Source organism: Procambarus clarkii, chromosome 38, assembly GCF_040958095.1.
Source record: "Procambarus clarkii isolate CNS0578487 chromosome 38, FALCON_Pclarkii_2.0, whole genome shotgun sequence".
In the NCBI taxonomy this organism is placed as follows: Eukaryota; Metazoa; Arthropoda; class Malacostraca; order Decapoda; family Cambaridae; genus Procambarus; species Procambarus clarkii.
Genome location: NC_091187.1, coordinates 21,887,744 through 21,894,589, shown reverse-complemented (window position 1 = coordinate 21,894,589; position 6,846 = coordinate 21,887,744).

Below are 6,846 nucleotides of genomic sequence, written 5' to 3'. Positions count from 1 at the left end.
CCGGCAAGTGACCGTGTGTGTGTGTTTGTGTGTGTGTTTGTGTGTGTGTCTGTGTGTGTGTCTGTGTGTGTGTCTGTGTGTGTGTCTGTGTGTGTGTCTGTGTGTGTGTCTGTGTGTGTGTCTGTGTGTGTGTTTGTGTGTGTGTTTGTGTGTGTGTTTGTGTGTGTGTGTGTGTGTTTGTGTGTGTGTCTGTGTGTGTGTGTGTGTCTGTGTGTGTGTTTGTGTGTGTGTGTGTGTCTGTGTACTCACCTAATTGTACTCACCTAATTGTGCTTGCGGGGGTTGAACTCTGGCTCTTTGGTCCCGCCTCTCAACCGTCAATCAACTGGTGTACAGATTCCTGAGCCTATTGGGCTCTATCATATCTACATTTGAAACTGTGAATGGAGTCAGCCTCCACCACATCACTTCCTAATGCATTCCATTTGCTAACTACTCTGACACTGAAAAAGTTCTTTCTAACGTCTCTGTGGCTCATTTGGGTACTCAGCTTCCACCTGTGTCCCCTTGTTCGCGTCCCACCAGTGTTGAAAAGTTCGTCCTTGTTTACCCCGGTCGATTCCCCTGAGGATTTTGTAGGTTGTGATCATGTCCCCCTTACTCTTCTGTCTTCCAGTGTCGTGAGGTGCATTTCCCGCAGCCTTTCCTCATAACTCATGCCTCTTAGTTCTGGGACTAGTCTAGTAGCATACCTTTGGACTTTTTCCAGCTTCGTCTTGTGCTTGACAAGGTACGGGCTCCATGCTGGGGCCGCATACTCCAGGATTGGTCTTACATATGTGGTGTACAAGATTCTGAATGATTCCTTACACAGGTTCCTGAACGCCGTTCTGATGTTAGCCAGCCTCGCATATGCCGCAGACGTTATTCTCTTTATGTGGGCTTCAGGAGACAGGTTTGGTGTGATATCAACTCCTAGATCTTTCTCTCTGTCTGTTTCATTAAGTACTTCATCTCCTATTCTGTATCCTGTGCCTGGCCTCCTGTTTCCACTGCCTAGTTTCATTACTTTGCATTTACTCGGGTTGAACTTCAACAGCCATTTGTTGGACCATTCACTCAGTCTATCCAGGTCATCTTGTAGCCTCCTACTATCATCCTCTGTTTCAATCCTCCTCATAATTTTTGCATCGTCGGCAAACATTGAGAGGAACGAATCTATACCCTCTGGGAGATCATTTACATATACCAGAAACAGTATAGGTCTAAGGACTGACCCCTGCGGGACTCCACTTGTGACGTCTCGCCAATCTGAGACCTCACCCCTCACACAGACTCGTTGTCTCCTGTTGCTTAGGTATTCCTCTATCCACCGGAGTACCTTCCCTCTCACTCCAGCCTGCATCTCCAACTTTCGCACTAGCCTCTTGTGTGGCACTGTATCAAAGGCTTTCTGACAATCCAAAAATATGCAGTCTGCCCACCCTTCTCTTTCTTGCCTTATTTTTGTTGCCTGGTCGTAGAATTCAAGTAACCCTGTGAGGCAGGACCTGCCATCCCTGAACCCATGTTGATGCTGTGTTACAAAGTTCCTTCGCTCCAGATGCTCCACTAGTTTTTTTCGCACAATCTTCTCCATCAGCTTGCATGGTATGCAGGTTAGGGACACTGGCCTGTAGTTCAGTGCCTCCTGTCTATCCCCTTTCTTGTATATCGGGACTACGTTAGCTGCTTTCCAAGTATCTGGCAGTTCCCCTGTTGCCAGTGATTTGTTATACACTATGGAGAGTGGTAGGCTCAGTTCTCTTGCTCCTTCCTTTAGAACCCAAGGGGAGATTCCATCTGGGCCTATAGCCTTCGTCACGTCCAACTCTAGTAAACACTTCCTTACTTCCCCACTGGTAATCTCAAACTCTTCCAGTGGTTCCTGGTTAGCTATTCCCTCACTTACCTCTGGAATTTCTCCTTGTTCTAAGGTGAAGACCTCCTGGAATTTCTTATTCAATTCCTCACACACTTCCTTGTCATTTGTAGTGAATCCTTCCGCCCCTATCCTTAATCTCATAACCTGTTCCTTTACTGTTGTTTTTCTCCTAATGTGGCTATGCAACAATTTAGGCTGAGTCTTTGCCTTGCTTGCGATGTCATTTTCGTATTGTCTTTCTGCCTCTCTTCTCATCCTGACATATTCATTCCTGGCATTCTGGTATCTTTCTCTGCTCTCCAGTGTCCTGTTATTCCTATAGTTTCTCCATGCCCTTTTACTTTGCTGCTTAGCTAGCCTACATCTTTGATTAAACCATGGGTTTCTCATCTTCATTCTCATTTCGTTTCTCATTTCTTCATTTCACAGTGTGTGTGTCTCTGTGTGTGTGTCTCTGTGTGTGTGTCTCTGTGTGTGTGTCTCTGTGTGTGTGTCTCTGTGTGTGTGTCTCTGTGTGTGTGTCTCTGTGTGTGTGTCTCTGTGTGTGTGTCTCTGTGTGTGTGTCTCTGTGTGTGTGTCTCTGTGTGTGTCTGTGTGTGTGTGTGTCTGTGTGTGTCTGTGTGTCTGTGTGTGTGTGTGTCTGTGTGTGTGTGTGTGTCTGTGTGTGTGTGTGTGTCTGTGTGTCTGTGTGTGTGTGTGTGTCTGTGTGTGTGTGTGTGTCTGTGTGTGTGTGTGTGTCTGTGTGTGTGTCTGTGTGTGTGTCTGTGTGTGTGTCTGTGTCTGTGTGTACTCACCTAATTGTCACCTAATTGTGCTTGCGGGGGTTGAGCTTTGGCTCTTTGGTCCCGCCTCTCAACTGTCAATCAACTGGTGTACAGATTCCTGAGCCTACTGGGTTCTATCATATCTACATTTGAAACTGTGTATGGAGTCAGCCTCCACCACATCACTTCCTAGTGCATTCCATTTATTAACTACTCTGACACTGAAAAAATTCTTTCTAACGTCTCTGTGGCTCATCTGGGTACTAAGTTTCCACCTGTGTCCCCTTGTTTGTGTCCCACCCGTGATAAGAGTTTGTCTTTGTCCACCCTGTCAATTCCCCTGAGAATTTTGTAGGTGGTTATCATGTCTCCCTTTACTCTTCTATTTTCCAGGGATGAGAGGTTCAGCTCCTTTAGCCTTTCCTCGTAGCTCAATCCTCTCAGTTCCGGGACAAGCCTGGTGGCATACCGCTGAATCTTCTCTAACTTTGTCTTGTGTTTAACTAGGTATGGACTCCAGGCTGGAGCTGCATACTCCAGGATTGGTCTTACATAAGTGGTATACAGGGTTCTGAAAGATTCCTTACACAAGTTTCTGAAGGCAGTTCTTATGTTGGCCAGTCTAGCATATGCCGCTGATGATATTCTTTTGATGTGGGCCTCTGGGGACAGGTTCGGTGTGATATCAACCCCCAGATCCTTCTCTCTATTTGACTCTTGCAGGATTTCCCCTCCCAGATGATACCTTGTGTTCAGCCTCCTGCTCCCTTCGCCTAATTTCATCACCTTACACTTTCCCGAGTTGAACTTTAGCCATTTTCTAGACCATTCCTCCAGTTTATCCAGGTCATCCTGTAGTCTCTGTCTATCTTCATCCGTCTTGATTCTTCTCATGATTTTTGCATCATCAGCAAACATCGAGAGGAATGAGTCTATACCCTCTGGAAGATCGTTCACATATATTAGAAACAAGATGGGTCCAAGTACTGAGCCCTGTGGGACTCCGCTGGTGACATCTCGCCACTCTGATGTCTCCCCCCTCACCTTTACTCGCTGTTTCCTGTTGCTTAAGTACTCCCTTATCCACTGGAGCACCTTCCCTTTTACTCCTGCCTGTTGCTCCAACTTTTATGGGGTACTGTGTCAAAGGCTTTTTGGCAATCCAGGAAAATGCAGTCGGCCCACCCTTCTCTTTCCTGCCTAATTTTCGTTGCCTGGTCATCAAATTCTATTAAACCTGTGAGGCACGATTTACCATCTCTGAACCCATGTTGGTGGTGCGTTACAAAGTTATTTCCCTCCAGATGCTCTACGAGCCTTTTCCTCACGATCTTCTGCAGCACCTTGCATGGTATACAAGTTAGGGAAACTGGCCTGTAATTCAGTGCCGCTTGCCTGTCACCCTTTTTGTATATTGGGACCACGTTAGCTGTCTTCCAACTTTCTGGTAAGTCTCCTGTTTCCAGTGACCTGTCATACACCATAGAGAGGGGCACACTTAGTGCTTCTGCACCTTCCTTTAGTATCCATGGTGAGATTCTATCAGGCCCAACAGCCTTTGTCACATCCAGCTCCAGCAGACACCTTTTGACCTCATCACTGGTGAGGTCAAATTCCTCCAAGGTTGCTTGGTTTGCCGCCGCCTCATTTAGTGCAGGGGCTTCTCCTTGTTCTATTGAGAAGACCTCCTGGAATCTCTTGTTGAGTTCTTCACACAGCTCCTTGCCATTCTCTGTGTATCTGTTCTCCCCTTTCCGCAGCTTCATCACTTGTTCCTTCACTGCTGTTTTCCTCCTGATGTGGCTGTGGAGCAGCTTTGGTTGGGTCTTGGCTTTACTCGCAATGTCATTTTCAAACTGTCTCTCTGCTTCCCTCCTCACTCTGATGTACTCATTTCTGGCCCTCTGGTATCTCTCCCTGCTCTCTGGTGTTCTGTTATTTCTGTAGTTTCTCCATGTTCTTTTACTCAGTTGTTTCGCTACCTTACATTCCTGGTTGAACCATGGGTTTTTCTGTTTTTCGGTTTTCTCCTTTTGGACGGGGATAAACCTGTCTGCAGCTTCCTGGCACTTTTGGGTGACAAAATCCATCATGACCTGCACATTCTTGTCTCTAAGTTCTGTTTCCCATGGTATTCCCCTGAGGAAGTTCCTCATCTCGTCATATTTTCCTCTTCGGTAATTCAGTCTTTTCCCCTCCACTCCCATCCTTGGGTAGGTTATCCCTACCTCCACCAAGTACTCAAAGGTCAGTACACTGTGGTCACTCATTCCTATGGGGGCTTCAACTTTGACTTCCCTTATTTCTGACTCATTCAGGGTGAATATCAAGTCGAGTCTAGCTGGTTCATCATTGCCTCTCACTCTTGTGGGTTCCTTGACATGCTGGCTCAGAAAATTCCTTGTTGCCACTTCCAAGAGTTTAGCTCGCCACGTATCTGCACTACCATGTGGGTCCCCATTCTCCTAGTCTATCTTTCCATGGTTGAAATCACCCATGATTAAGAGTCTTGAGCCATTCCCGCAGGCAACTGAAGCTGCTCTCTCTATTATATTAATGGTTGCCATGTTGTTCCTATCAAACTCCTGTCTAGGTCTTCTGTCATTTAGGGGAGGGTTGTAAATGACTGCCACTATTATCTTAGGTCCACCCATTGTTATAGTTCCTGTTATGTAATCTCTGAATCCGTCACAGCCCGGAATTTCCATCTCATCAAAACTCCAGTCCTTCCTTATCAGCAGGGCCACTCCTCCACCTCCTCTCCCTTCCCTCTCTTTCCTTACTATATAGTAGTCCTTTGGAAACACAGCATCTGTTATGACTCCTGACAATTTTGTTTCCGTTAGTCCTATTACATCAGGGTTTTCTTCTTGCACCCTTTCTGCCAGTTCACTTGCTTTATTGGTAATCCCATCAATGTTTGAGTACATTAACTTGAAGCTCACTTTCTTATATCCAATTTCACCCACACTCCCTACAAGTGTAGGAGGTTGTTCTATGGTCATTGCTACTTGGGTAGGCTCATCCTCCTGTGAGGTAGTTGCCAGGGGTTCAGGGGGAGGTGGAGTGGAGGGAGGAGGGCTTAGGTCTTCCTCAGGCCTGCTTGGGGCAGGAAGAAGTCCTGGGGGTGAGGGAGCAGGGATTGCTTGGGGAGAGGGCACGCTCTCCTGCGGTGTAGTTGACAGGGGTTTGGAGGGAGGTGGAGTGGGGGATAGAGGGCTTTGGTCTTGCTCAGGCCTGCTTGGGGCAAGGAGAAGACCAGGGGCTGGGAAAGCAGGGGCTACTTGGGGTAAGGGGAGGGGGAGGATTTGGGTTTCATGATGGGCATTATGCAGGGGCAAGGAAGGGTTTGTGCTGGGGGGTAGGGAGGGCCCTATTGGGTGGTGGGCTGGGGTGTTGCATTCCCCCCTGGGGTTCCTGGGTTGCTGGATTGGGGTTCCCCACTCCCCTCTGGGATTGCTGGGTTGGAGGCTGAGGTTCCCTGGCTCTCTTCCCTCTCCTTGCGCCTTTTCCTTGCATCTGCTGCCCTTACTATCTCGTCTCTGGTCATGTCCCTCTGAACATATACCTCTTTGTAGTTCCTTGCATGCCTCAGTTTGCTCTTCCTTACTAGGATGTCCTCGCTTTGATGTCCTCACTCGCTGTGTGTGTGTGTGTGTGTGTGTGTGTGTGTGTGTGTGTGTGTGTGTGTGTGTGTGTGTGTGTGTGTGTGTGTCTGTCTGTGTGTCTGTGTGTCTGTCTGTGTGTCTGTGTGTCTGTCTGTGTGTGTGTGTCTGTCTGTCTGTGTGTGTCTGTCTGTCTGTCTGTGTGTGTGTGTGTGTGTGTGTGTGTGTGTGTGTGTGTGCGTGCGTGCGTGCGTGTCTGTCTGTCTGTCTTTACCCTACATAGCGGGAGAAAAGCGCGCGCATTGTGCGTACTATTGACCTATATATCTTTTGTTGAAGCTTCAGCTACTCTGAACAACAGTTCCAAATATAGCACGGGTTATGGCGAACCCGTAGTGGACTAGATATATATCGTATCCCCCTGTGTATTTTTTATGGTACAAAAGTGTTAAAAGCGGACAATATGTGCACTGTTACCCTACTTTCTCATACATAAATATGTTCCATTGTGTGTGGGAAACAATTGAATGACAAGTTAATTATATACGCTAAGGTTTTTTAAGAGGATGAACTTCATAGTTAATAATATATATTATTTTGGTGTTGGGTTGAC